This window comes from Gorilla gorilla, chromosome 14 (genome assembly GCF_029281585.2).
Source record: "Gorilla gorilla gorilla isolate KB3781 chromosome 14, NHGRI_mGorGor1-v2.1_pri, whole genome shotgun sequence".
Classification (NCBI taxonomy): Eukaryota; Metazoa; Chordata; class Mammalia; order Primates; family Hominidae; genus Gorilla; species Gorilla gorilla.
Genome location: NC_073238.2, coordinates 58,051,766 through 58,066,175, shown reverse-complemented (window position 1 = coordinate 58,066,175; position 14,410 = coordinate 58,051,766). Strand labels below are relative to the sequence as shown.

The window sequence follows — 14,410 nt, the reverse complement described above, 5'->3', positions numbered from 1 at the left end:
ACACTGACTTTCACATTTTGAGAGGTTAGGTTCTGAGCTTTGGCCCCCTCACACCCAGGGCATCCCACTGGGGTCCCTGCAGAGTGCTTCTACATGCATCCTTTGTTAAGGGTGCACAATGGATAAGTATTATTTTCTTTCTTTGCATTGGGGTTCTGACCGCCAGGGGGGAAAATAGCCACACACAGGGAAATGGCATAAGTTAAAATCAGGCAAGCCTAGTGGGGTGGTAATGACTTTCCCAGCATCCAAGTCTTTGCCTTCAGGTTACGTGAAGCTAGAAAACAATGTCATTCATTCAACATTTACAGGGAACTCACAAAGTACAGAGTACTATGCTAAGCACTGGAGGGCATGCAAAAGTGTGCAAAACACAATCCCTGCCCTGAGGATTCCTGCCAGAAAGGGTATTTCAAGTATTACCCAGACCTTACGACCCTTGAAGAAATGCTTGTGTGAATAAAATCCCACTCAGAATTTAAAATAAGCAAGGAAAAGTATACTACTAGGACAATATATCTGTTAAGAGGCAGAGAATGTAAATGTGCTTTAAACATTTATTTCTAAAGTATTACAATGTAGTTGGGATGGAGGATCGGGGGATGTGGGTGTGTGGGGGGAGGTGGTGGGAGCGGTTCTTGGACGAGCCTGACTCTAAGGAGGCACTGCTTAGATGCCTGCACAGCTAAGTTGAATCCTAACAAAGAGGAGGCCGGCATTCTTACCTGGGAAGTGGATAACTTTGAGAAAAAGTAGCCTCCAAGGAGGAAAAAAAGGCAACATGTCACCTGGGGTTAGGATCCCCTCACCCTTACCAACCTGAATGCTGACCGCACCCCGGCCGAGCCACTCTGGGCCGCACACCCCGCATCATCTGCCCAGGCCACGCGGCCCAATTCCACCGTCTACCCCAAGCCCACAATCCTGGAACACGCCCGCTCCAGCCTGGAGTCGGCCACGTGCGCCCGGGTTCTCCTCTTGGCCCTTCAGCGGGCCCGGCGCCTCCAAGGTCGCCGTAGCAACCGTGCGGTCCCTCTCTCGGTTCCCCCGCTCCCAGTAGAGCAGTCCCGACCGCGGCGGCGGTGGCGGGAGCGAGCGGCCTCGGCCCTTCCCGAGAGGGGGCAGCGCGACCGTGGGCTGCGGGCGCCGCCTCTGCTGCATCGGTGGCTGCGCGCTCCGCTCGGCTCTGCCGGGCTGGGATCCGGAGCCCTAGCGCGCCTCGCTGACTTCCCCTCCTCCTCTGCTGCCGCCCCGTGGGCAGCTTCTCCAAGCGAGACGCGCGTTCGATCCTCCTTCCCCGCGTTTACGGATTTCCGGGGGCGTTGAATTTTGCCTCGGTCCCTACGAGCATCTCTCGGCCTCTCTCCCCCTCCCCTCGCGACTCCCCCACCCCGTGGGCGCGCGCGCACCCATACACTCACACTCGCAGGCGCGCGTGCGCACGCCCGCGCGCCTCCAGCCGTGGAGTCTCCAGCGCCTCTCAGCAGATCCCCGCTCTCCCGGGCGCCGCTACTCACACAGGCTTCCAGCCGCCACGGGGCGTCCTCTGTCTGCTGCAGCAGCGGCGGCGGCGGCGGCAGCAGAGGGAACGGCGACTGCAGCCCGGCCGCGTCTCCCAGCTCCGTGCCCGGGACAGAGTCCGGGAGAAGCAAAGGAGGAGGAGGACGCCGAGGCTAGGAGGAGCCGCGCCGCGCCCGGCGCCCCACTCCGCGCAGCGGGTTGCCTCCGCTCCCCATACGGCGGCCCCAGGTAAGCAGCTCCGGGGCCCGCAGCATCCCTGGGGCGTCCGGGCTCCGAGCCGGGGTCCTCTGGTCTCGCCCCCGCCACGGCACCTGGATCTAGACTGAGAGGGGAGTGGGCGAGGGGGGAGGGGAGTGGAGCTAGAGGTGAGGCTGGTGAGGAGGGGTGCGTGGACGCGTGGGGGCTTCGGTGCAGCCCCCATGCCCTTCCCCGCCGTGCCCCATCTCAAGCTCCCTCACTTTTACGAGCCCGGGGGTGCCCAGCGCCCCAGACAGCTGTTCCCCGCTCTCTCCTCCGCCCGCCAGCCAGTGTCAGCTCCGGGGTCCGCGCCCGCCGCGCGCCAGTCACCTCCCCTGCACCTTGGACAGCGCACCCCGCACCCGTCTCCCCCGGCGGGCGTCGCCCCCGGGACCCGGTCCTGCCCACACAGTGCTCCCGCTGCCCTCTTCTTTCAGGTTTTCACCCTCCCGCTCTGCATCCCTTTTCCTCCAGCCTTGGCGGACTCCGCTCTGCTGCGGGCCGGAAACTTTCCTCCCCGCCTCGTCTGCTCTGGGTACTATTGTTATTTGTGACTGTCCCCTCTCGCGGGGAGCTCGGACACCTTGGACAGGTCTTCGTCGGCGGGAGCGCGCCCTGCCTGGCCCAGCGCGAGGTAAAGGAGGCACTGGGGCAGCCGGACTCGGCCGCTGCCAGGGTGCAGAGCCCGCGCCTCGGCCGCTGGACGCCGGCCGCCTCCCCGCCTCTCCGGACCCGACACGTGCGAGCCTCCCACGGACGCGGCCCCTCCCAGACCACCCCACGTCCTCCCCCTGCACGGCCACAGCCACCCCATAGGTTGGACACCCGGGGCTCGCGGGTCCTGATTGGCTGAAGGCGTAACCCCGCCCTCTTTCGGAGGGGGGTGGTTCTGGAGTGTTGTGGTTGTCATCCCGCGGCGAGCACATGGGGAAAGTGGGGTCGACAGGTGGGCAAGCCCAGCTCTGTGGAATCTCTGCGTCTCACTGTATAGCCACTGAGCCACGCTTCTTCACCCAGATACACTCCTGCTTCTCTCCTTTTCTCTCCCTCAATCTTTCACTGCTGTAACATTACATGAAAAAAACTGGCTTTGTAATCCTAATTTTGTTAAGATTGCATTTGTTTGGTGGTAGCAATTTTTAAAAGCAGACCCAGGAGAATGCAGGAAATACGTGCGTATGGAGAGGTTCCTGGCCAAATGGGCTGCAGATTTGAGTCTGGTAGTTTGGAGAAAGTAATGAAGGGTGCTTAAGGGATCTGAAGAGGGTGGAGAAAGTGGGAAGGAAATTGATTCCTGGAGGAGAGACGCAGGTGAGCGAGCTTGGAAAGCTGAGCTGGTGGGCCCTCTCGAGAGGTGGGTGCGTGCTGTTGGAGACGGCTCTGTCAAGCAAAGTGGTAATATTGGCTGGTACTTAGTTTATGGTTAACACACTCTGCTTTTGTTTTACTAGCGTTGCCACTTTGATAGAGACTTTATATTAATAATGTCTATTCATGTAATGGATATTGCTCATGCCAGTTTCTTGTAATATACAGATTTGAAAGTGATAATGAGTTTGAAAAAGTGAAAGCCCTCTTGGAGGAGATGCGTTAAATAGTTAAAGTGCTTTCGGAATATTGTGAGGGAAGACGGATGAGCATTGCATAAAATGCAGATTGTTCTGGCATTATTTAGAGCCTTTGAAGAAATATATGTGTACGTATAAATGATACTGATTTCTCTTCATTTCAAAGCGTGATTGCCTCTAGCATTTTCCAGCTTTAATTCCTTCAGGCTGTTTTGATGTTGTGTCTGTACATCTAAGAATATTGTAATTCTTATCTTTAGAAGCCTTGTCAATGTGAAACAAACAGCAACTGATGCAAGTTAATGTTGACAACTTTATATTGAGTACACTGTGTGTTATTTTATTTGTAAGCTAGTGAAATATGCAAGAGTAACATAGCATGACTGTTGTTCCCCAGGGACCCATATCAAAACAAAGTGGGGGATCACATGAGGCTATTCCAGGGAGAACAATTCAATTATTTTTAAGATGAATAAAATTTAAGATTCTTGGTTGTAAACAGCAACACTCTTTGAATTATCTTTGTACACATTGGTAGCATATGATAGTAAAACAACATATTAAATGTATTACATGATTCTAAAGTAGATGGTAAAGGCTTTCCATTATTATTATTTTTATATAAGTAGACAGAATTGCTTTTCTGACTGGAGGACCTCCTATTCAAGAAACAGGATTTGATATATGTGACAAATTGGAAATTGTTGCTATTGTTAAGAAAATAATTCTGTTTCTATTTCTCTAGTTCATACCTTGATTTCCCTAAGGGATTTAGTTTCAAGTTGTGGGCCTATTAAATTTAGATGGGTTTGTATGTAGGAGAATGTATATAATCACATATGCATACATGCAAAATATTTGTATGTCTATCAGCACACAGTTGTATATTTATACACATAATTTTAGGGTACATTCAGTGTATTTATTCGTATATATGTTATTGTCATCCTTAGAATTTTTTCTCATTTCTTTTTGTCCAAAAGGTGGCCCTGTTTTAAACTGTAGAAAGCATTATCACCAGTAGAATTGGCCAATAGATCATGGAAACAGACAATAGTATTTTGTTGCCTGGCAACCACCTACTGTGAATGAAAAACAAAGCAGTGACAGCTGCTTCCACATCCTGATACTCACACTGTAGCTCAGGCATTGCAACCCTCCAAATGAGACAGATCCACTAAGTTTCATTTGAGTAAGGTGAAGCTGTTTCTTTTTTTTGGATGTTTTTTAAGGAATATTAAATGTTTTACTATAATAAGAATTATTGTGGGATGAAATGAAGCATCTAACTTCAATTGCCCTCTTAAGCCTAGTATAAACTGAAAAATGCAAGATTGGGAGGATTGTTTAGACCCTTCTCATTCTTCCCTTTTTTACTCATTAAACATCGTAAGCAAATTTTCTGCTGCTGCCAGGTGCTCTTAGGATATTACAAAAACCTGAGTTTTCTATAATACCTAAATAGATGGCAGGATTTTCCTGCTAGGAATGAAGTAGAGACTGAGGCTCTAGCCTGACCCTTTAATATTAAGGAACACTGAGGCATAGTGAGATTATGTGACACAACCCTGGTGACAGACCCAGTCTCAGGATGTCTTCCCCTGGGTCACACTTGACCATTTCCCCCTCATTTCTCTCCTTGATTATTCTTTCTTTGTTTTTTATTTACATAACATTTGCAACCAAGATTTTTATCTTAATAAAAACCTTATATTGTAATTTCTAATATTGTACTTAGAAAATACATTAGCATTTGAGAGTAAAAAATCAACATTGACAGGCTAGGCTAGATTGTGGTCTTAGATGCATTGTGTATAATATATTGTGCCTTCAATCTCTAAAAGTCCTATGATTCCTGCCTCTGTCCCTAAACTGGGAAGCCCAGTCCCTTGCTTTGGTAGTTGTCTATAGCTTTGGGCAGTCTTTAATACTCTCTTATTCTGTGTGAATTTTCAACAGGGATGAGACTCAAGATTGTATTGGTCAGTTTGTATACCTGTACATTATAGCTAATTAATCAATCACTCATTACAATCTCCTATCCTACAAAGCAATGGACATACTGTTGGTGTAGTGATCTGGGCTCTTTAAGGTTCGTAGGGTGCCTGTGTCCCTGCATAATATTTGTTTCAGTCTTTTATCAAAGCCATCTTGCCAAAGGTGTTACCTAATGCCTGTTAGTGGAAGATGAGTCATCTATCTCTGAGAGAGGTGATAGTGCAGATTGTTTCTTAATGCTAAAATGATAATGAATGGATTATAGGATGGAAAACTTGGATCATATATGCATTATTAGTCATTTCTTCTAAACTTAGGAAATATATATTGTGTGTAATACATTTTGAGGTTCCGTGTGCTATTTTAAATAATCTGTATTCCATTGTTTATTATTTATGACAAAAGTAAGCATTTAACTTTAATATAACTCCTTAAGTAGAAAACCTTGACATTGACTGATTGGAGAAACAATGTAGTGACAGTATTAAGTACCATTAAAGAGGCCTTTTCACCAGAAAAGATGTACTTTAGTAGATTTGTAGAGGGGAATAAATGGATTTACAGCATGTTAAACCTAGTTTTAGAAGCCTGCTATTAACTTGTTCTAGCTAGAAGGATTTTCCAAAAGAATAATAATTTGGCATATTTCAAGTGAACTTCACTTTAAAAAAAATCTATTTTCCACTGTCTGGATATAATTTGTCTAGGAGAAGTACTTGTTTCAGATCCACTAGGATTAATCTGAATTTAAAGGTTATGTTTCTTAAAATTTTCTGAACTATTTCTGCATCCACTTGCATAGTGTGATGTTAAATATTCTTTAGTTCATACATTTAATTTAACCAACTAGAATCTTGAGATTTAATTAACTTCCCTCTCCTATTTTCATGTGCAAGATAATTTGTGTGTATGTGCAAACACACACAATACTTATATTTTTTTCTTTTTGTCACTTTTCCTTCCTATGATAGAATATCAGAGGGCCTGATTTGTGTTTCTTTCATACACTAAAGAGCTTTAAACAAGAGATATTTATGTTTTCAATTTTCTTATATCAGCTTCTGCTATTATAACCTGTAAACTCTTACCCACCCAAATGGGATGATTGCTAAAAATAAGCAAACAAATAAATATATAAGCAGCATTCTGTTTGCTACCCTCCAGGATAGCCAGGAAGGCATATTTTCTCGCCCTTAGGTACACATATACTTCCACATACACATAGAGTTTAAGGTCCTACAGACTCTTATTTAAATAGTGGACAAGGTCAGGCATGGTGGCTCACGCCTGTAATCCCATCACTTTGAGAGGTCGAGGTGGGCAGTTCACCTGATGTCGGGAGTTCAAGACCAGCCTGACCAACATGGAGAAGCCCCGTCTCTACAAAAATACAAAATTAGCCGGGATGGTGGTACATGCCTGTAATCCCAGCTACTTGGGGGGCTGAGGCAGGAGAATCGCTTGAAACCGGGAGGCAGAGGTTGCGGTGAGCCAAGATTGCGCCATTGCACTCCAGCCTGGGCAACAGGGGCGAAACTCCATCTAAAAAAAAAAAAAAAAAAAGTGGACAAAAGTAGTATTTGATTGGGAGAACTGTGTATGGTAGTTTTTCAAGTAAAAATAATGTATTCAGATTTTTAGAAATGTAGCAGCATAGGAAGAATTCATTTGAATTACTCCCTCTGGAAAATTTTCATATTTACACTGTCAACATAACCCCCAGCACTGAGAACAGTGCCCGGTACCTACGACATATAGCCTGGCATATGGCAGACATTAAGTATATATTTTGTGGAATTAATGCATCGTCTCTCCCTCTTTGTGTAATGCTGCAAATATTTCAAGCTTCATTTGTGTGGATAGTAAAAGTTTAGAGAATGGAGAAGAAATTACTGTAATTTCTAATTGTTTCTGGCACTGCATATTTTAAGCCAAAATAGCCAACGTAGCCAGTGATATTTTGGAATATATTTCTTGTCAGTATAGAAAGTAATGCCAGGGCTATTTATTTTCCACAAATACAGCCATCCTAAGTATGGAATAGCCCTTAATAGCCCACAGCAGCATAACAAAGGTTATGGCAGCAAGTCCAAAGGAATACTTTGTTTAGTTGGTGCTGGAGGGTAAAGTTTGCTGGCCCCAATGTAATTATCCAGACTGGAATGTGACCAAGGTGCTGTGTTAACATCTCTAACAGTGGGAGAAAAGCCACAGGTGAGGTCTGTAATGACTTCAGTAGCCAAAGCCTTTGCTCTGGTCTCATTTGCAAGAGAGCACCTTGAGCATCTCGAAAGCCCCAGAAGCCATTGTGGATGTAAGGGATAGAGCCCAGAGTTACCATCTGGATCCCAAGTACCACATTTCTAGTCACTGGAAGAAGTCATAATTCCAGGTGTTTGTGCCATTGAAATAAAACTTTCTTCTTTATCCTGTTGAATTTTTGTGAGGGAGGAGGTAGTGTCCCCGAAGACAACCCTGACAGAATCACAGGATAGGTAGTCTTTCATACCTCCAGTTCCTTTTACAGTGAGTGCCCTTTACCTTTCTACCACTGCCCAGGTGTTTATCTCCTTTGTAGGGGTTTATTCACATCTGTGTATCAGCACATCTTTGTTAAAGTGTAAAAGCTGATAAAAGGTTAAAGTACTTTTCTGGAGGGATTCCTGAGTGTCTTGCATATATTAGGTGCTCAATATGTATTTGCTTAGTTTTAATAGTGGAATTGTACCTACTATTTTAATTCATAGGGAAGATTTTTTTTTGTCCAGGGAATCTTTCAATACCACTTAAATAATATCATACTATGTATTTCTTTGGTGATTATTCCTTTAATAAACATTTGTTGGGCATTTACCATATAAATGGTACTGTATTTGGCTTTGGGGATCATACAGATTTTTTTTTTTTTTTGAGACAGAGTCTCTCTCTGTCGCCCAGGCTGGAGTGCAGTGGCACCATCTCGGCTCACTGCAAGCTCTGCCTCCCGGGTTCACGCCATTCTCCTGCCTCAGTCTCCCGAGTAGCTGGGACTACAGGTGCTTGCCACCATGCCCAGCTATTTGTATTTGCTTTTTAGTAGAGACGGGGTTTCACTGTGTTGGCCAGGATGGTCTCGATCTCCTGACCTCGTGATCTGCCCGCCTTGGCCTCCCAAAATGCTGGGATTACAGGTGTGAGCCACCACGCCCGGCCTCATGCAGATTCTTAAGGCACAGTTGCTGCTCATGGAAGAGAACATGCTGCTTGCAGGGAAGTGCACAGATTCAATGTGTTCTGGCAAGTGGACTGTGCATGGAGGTTGGTATGGAGAGCAGGGCAGAAGACACAGACCATGGAGGACCTGGTAGAGTCCACCAAAGATTTTGGACTTAATAATGTTGTCAGTGTTTTTCAAATCTGTCTGTTCATAGGAATCCCACGATGTGTTTGTCACAATACTGATTTCCAGATCCCACCCAAGACCCACTGAATGGACATCTTCAGGGATGTGGCCTGGTGCAGCAGACATAGTCAGTTTGCTACTCATGCCCTGACACTCCCTGCTTCAGGATGCAGTTCTGCAAGTACCTCCTATTCCCCACCTGGGGTTTCTCTCCCGTGTGTGGGGAAGCTTAGTAGTGCAGCACAGTTAATGGCCTCAGGAATAGACCTCAGCCAGTGACACGAGAGAGTTGGGTAATATGCTAGCATCCTCAGTTACCCACAGTCATAGCCAGCTAGACAACCTGTGCTTTAAAAATGGCTGTCTCCCTTCTCCATTCCTCTACCAGTACTTCCTAGGATCCCCTCCCCAAATAAATAACTTGTACTTAAATTCTGTCACAAGGTTGGCTTCTTCAACGTAAGATATGGAAGAATCTGCTTTTTTTTTTTCTAAATAACGAGGCAAGTTTGGGAGACCTGGCCTCAGGTGATAGAGACCTACTGATGAGGGCATTGCTCCTTAGATTTGCAGCTTAGAAAGATGATTCTGGCAGATGTGTGGGAAATGGATTGATGGAGGAGGAGTTGGGGACATGGAGACCAGCTAGGAAGTGGCACTGCTCAGACAATCATGAGTACCTAAGCTAAGGTATAACTGTGGGGATGGAGATACGGAAAGGATTTGAGATGGATTCTCTAAAACAGTCAGCATGACATAGAGGCCTGCGCCATGTGGTCACTTACCTGCCATTCCCCAGATGAGTGTTAGCCCTCCACCTCATCCTGTTGCCCTGCCCTGCCCATTGGACTTGGCACCCCTGAAAGGGCTGGGAATCCTCTGTCTTGCCTATAATCTATAATCTTAGGCTTTCTACAGTCAAGTAGTACATGTCTGAGCATAAATAAAAGAAGGAAAGATAAATTGAAGAATATGAATAATTCACTATCAGATCATTAAAGGGAGAAAGTTATATTTTACGGGAAGGATTTGTGGAGTTGTAGAGAAGGAGAGCTGAAGAGAGATCTGTGGTGCATCATTTTGTGATGAATAGTGATTTTTTTCCCCCCTTGCTCTTGGCGAAGAGGTGATTTTCATCCACCATCAGTTTCTGGAAGACCTAGTATGACTCTGTGCATTTGTATCTGTTGTTTTCCCTGATGCTTTGATAGCCTATATTTTAGCTAAGTGAATGAGTGGTAGCTGGGGGTGGGGTTGTTTTTTTTCCTCTTGTTCTGTCATAATGCCAAGCTTTTGACTGCAATTTTTCCTGCCAGTTCTTAGGCCACTAGCTCCCAAAGGGGATAAAGGGGTAAAGAGAGTGAGAGAAAGAAAACATAAATCTGTAAAGAGAGCTGTTTTGAATTGAATGCTTAATTATGAAATGAAGAGGTTGAAGCTTGTTAGAAGATATGAAATAAGATAAGGCAGGCTTCTAATTGTCCCATGTAGGAATACTAATATTCTGGCTCTCTCTATAGTTAGAAATGCAAAGGCTGAATAATCAAACAATAGTAACCCAACATCATCCCCATATTTTTGCAAAAGTAGTTTTGAGTCAATGACAAAGAAAAGACCAAATTATAAGAAGTGGTGGAGTGGGTCAGCAAAGAGCTTACTGGGCTTTGCTTATCAGCGAGAACAAAAGAGTGCTGACAGTAGAAATACTGAGCATGTGAGTGAAAGGGGACCCGGATACACAGTAGAAAAGAAGAAGCCTTGTTAGTTGTGGATATTATGTACATACTTATGCTATTTTTTATTAAACATTTTATTTCGGGATAATTGTAGATTCACGTGCAATTTTGGGAAATAATACAGACTTTGGGAGGCCAAGGGGGTGGATCACTTGAGGTCAGGAGTTCGAGACCAGCCTGACCAACATGGTGAAACCCCATCTCTACTAAAAATACAAAAAAAAAAAAAAATTAGCCAGGCATAGTGGTGGGCACCTGTAATCCCAGCTACTTGGGAGGCTGACGCAAGAGAATCGCTTGAACCCGGGAGGTGGAGGTTGCAGTGAGCCGAGATCATGCCATTGCACTCCAGCTTGGGCAACAGAGTGAGACTCCGTCTCAAAAAAAAAAAAAAAAAAGAAATAATACAGAGAGATCCTGTGTACCCTTTGCCCAGTTCCCACAAAGATAACATCTTATAAAACTATAGTGTACAGTTTTATTAGCAGGATATTGATATTGATACAATTCATCAATCTTATTCAGATTTCCTCAGTTTTACTTGTACAACTGTGTGTGTATGTGTGTGTGCACATATGTATTTACTTTTATGGACTATTATATTTTTCGTTTTAAAAGTCAGCCTTTTTTTAGTGTAGAATTTTTCTTAAGAATTTTTTTCATGTGTTTGGACTAGTCCTGACTTAATTGTAACTGAAGAAAGCGTAACAGAGAATAAATTCCCCAACCCCTTCCAATGTGGATTCTGCGTAGCAGCATCAGGGGCCACTTGAATGTGGCAGGAAGGTCAGTCAGCTATTCCAGAAGGTAGAACTTCTAGTTTATTTATTCCCTTGTGACCATTGTATGGCAATAAGCAAACCTTTTTAAAGTATGCCTATTGTAAAAGGAGCTTCTTATTCAAGCTCACTGGAACTCCTCTTCCTTTCACTAGCATTTCTATCCTCCTCTCTGGTGTTGGGTACAGCATTCCTTGCTCTTCCTTCCTCCTCTCTGTATATGAGGGGCTCACCCCTGCAGGCTGCTTTCTCAGATTTCTGAGTCAGCTGGCTTGCTGTGTTTTACCCTTGGGAGGCACTGGTGGGAGACCGCAGGGAAAAGGGTGATGCAGGATTTTTTTTTTTTTTCCCTAGCTGTGGGTAGCATCCCTGGCAATGGGAATTCACGTCTGTAGCACAGCTTGTGCTCAACAGACCTTCTCTGGTTCTAGCTGCTTACTAGTGACTTTGTCCCACAGATTCCAGCAATACTACTTCCTGCTATAGTCCAGGGGAGGTAGTGCTTCCTGTTCATGCTAATCTCTAGATTACCTCACTATCTGGTGGTAGGCTGTCTGCACCTCCATCACCTGAGTAGTCAATTCTCTGCATTTAATTTCCTCAGTGGAAAATCTTGAAGATATTTCTATTTTCCTAATTAGACATTCCCCAGTTCCTCAAAGCATGGGAATGTTATAAATCTGGTGAGATTTTTTGTCTTCTGACATCGTAGCTTCTTCCACTCCAAAAAATCTTACTAGTTCCAGGTGGGGTAGACGTTACCTGCATTTATAAACGTTAACCCTGCCACCAGGAATCTCTGTCCCTTTGCTGATTCTTCATTCCCTCCTCGACTGTGATTTCCAAGCACCTCTTTTTCATACATGTTTGTCAACTTGGCAATCTCCCTCCAATGTCTTTGTTATTCTGTCCTTCAAACCCTCATTTGCTAACACTCCCTATCTTATTTTCTACCAGCAGTTCTTACTCATCTCTTATATATTATACCCTTAACATACTAACATATTGGTCTTATGATTCACTCCTAAATGTATGTTGGCTTTCAGTTCATACCTCTGCTCCATAGGGTTTGGTTTGGCTGGCACTTTACTGCATGAAAATACTTTTTATAGTATTATCAGCCTCCTCCACCTTATTGCCTCCGGAAGTATATGTGGTTATATCATAAAAACAATGTCAAGAACATTAATAAGAATGCTTGGTTAAGAAAAAACAGGCCTCAAGTAGCATCTTCAAACAAGGCAAATTAAGAAGATCTGTCAATGGAGCAAAGCTGGGGGCCACCATAGTGGTCACACACACTGCCTTAAGGAAGGAGGCACAAAAGAGCAACTTGGATTCCTTGGGGGTGGCAGTGGGGCATTGTGGTGACTCTTCAGGCTCCCTGTCTCTGCTGGAAAGAGGTTTTATTGGTTGCAACCATGTAGGCCCCCCTAGCAGCTTCATTCTTTCTCCGGGGGCCCCAAGCCAAGCAGAGAGAGCAGGAAGCTGGAGCCTCAATTAAGAACAAGCTTTAGCGCTATCTCTAAGATGTTCAAAAGGGCACATCAACCACCCAATCGTGGGCACTCCATCCTCAGATGCCAGGAGCAGTTTAGGCATTGTAGCACACATGGGAATAGTCTTAAAATTAGTAGCCATGCAGATCACCACCAGGTCTACTGACCTGAGGCCTGGGAAAACTCAAAGCTTTAGCAGAAGAAAACTCAAGTACTGAAAAATCACCTTTGGGCTAGGTGAGGTGACTCACACCTGTAATTCCAGCACTTGGTGAGACCAAGGTGGGAGGATCACTTGAGACTAAGAGTTCGAGACCAGCCTGGGCAACAAAGTGAGACCCTGTCTCTACAAAAAATAAAAATATTAGGGATGCACACCTGTAGTCACAAACTACTCAGGAGGCTGAGGTGGGAGGATTGCTTGAACACAGAGGAGTTTGAGATTATAGTGTGCTATGATCATGCCGTTGTACTCCAGCCTGGGTGAAAGAGCATGGGAGGCTTTGTCTCTAAAAAAAGAAAAGAGGTTGGGCACGGTGGCTCAGGCCTGTAATCCTAGCACTTTGGGAGGCTGATGTTGGCGGATCACTTGAGGTCAGGAGTTTAAGACCAGCCTGGCCAACATAGTGAAACCCCGTCTCTACTAAAAATACAAAAATTAGCTGGGCGTGATGGCAGGCACCTGTAGTCCCAGGTACTTTGGAGGCTGAACAGGAGAATTGCTTGAACCTGTGGAGCAGAGGTTGCAGGGAGCCGAGATCACGCCATTGCACTCCAGTCTGGGTGCCAAGAGCGAAACTCCATCTCAAAAAAAAAAAAGAAAAAAGAAAAGAAAGATCGCTTGTGGCTTGTGGCATGGATGGTAAATGTGTTCAGGTTTTGATGTTTTGTCGCCCTTGCAGTGAGAGCAGGGCTGGGGGATGTGTTGTGGGCTGGTGCACACAGTTATGAATAGATGGATCTTTTTGGAACCTGTCTGTAAGGCCATCCCTTGCCTCTGCTCTCCATAATGATCAGAAGTGGTGAGTGCTGGGCGGGAGGATTGTGGATTAGGCGGCTCTGAGTGAACTGACAATGGAAAAGAAATAAGCTTATTTTAAATGGGCATAAGCTTTGAAGGCAAGTAATTAAGACACACTTCAGCCTCATGGACAAATTAGGGTTCTAGTTAATACAAGTGCAAGATTGGAAAAAATCAATCACATGCACACCTATAATCACTGAAGAGCAGTTTGTTTAGTAACAAAACACCAATTATGCCTGCCTTTATGTGAGTTTCTCCTCCATTTTCCTTTTTCTTTATCTCTCAGAACCGACTAAGTCCAGGGCCCTTATTTTCTGGTAGTACTGTATACACCCTTTTTCAAGAAAGTCATGCCTATGTGAAAGTAGCTAACAGTTTCTCCTGACATCCTTCTGAATTCTAGTCTTTGATCCATTTCAGTTGTATCTTTCTGCAGAGATGTACACAATGTTTCTTTCCTTATTACTTAGTAATGTGCTGTGGCATGAAGAGAGAGTTTTTAAGTGGAATTTTCTTGGGCATTAGAGACTTGATTCTATCAAGCATCAAAAAGCAGGTGCTATAGAAGTTAGAGAAGCTGTTTTCTGTGCTTGGTGGATGCACTCTATATTGAGCTGATTCTAAGAAGTTTCTGAGTTTCCTCATCTAGTTATTATGAATTTTAGA

General features: G+C 44.9%; 1 protein-coding gene across 2 annotated transcripts in view; it reads left to right on the top strand.

The window, feature by feature from the left end:
• The first annotated feature begins 1,666 nt into the window (after positions 1-1,666).
• The window catches only part of ENOX1 (ecto-NOX disulfide-thiol exchanger 1), a 573,843-nt gene continuing 561,099 nt past the window's right edge, over positions 1,667-14,410 (top strand). For both annotated transcript variants that reach the window (XM_063697309.1, XM_063697308.1), the window contains exon 1: positions 1,667-1,749. The gene's annotated coding sequence lies outside the window, so the exon portion shown is untranslated. The remainder of the gene's footprint in view (positions 1,750-14,410) is intronic.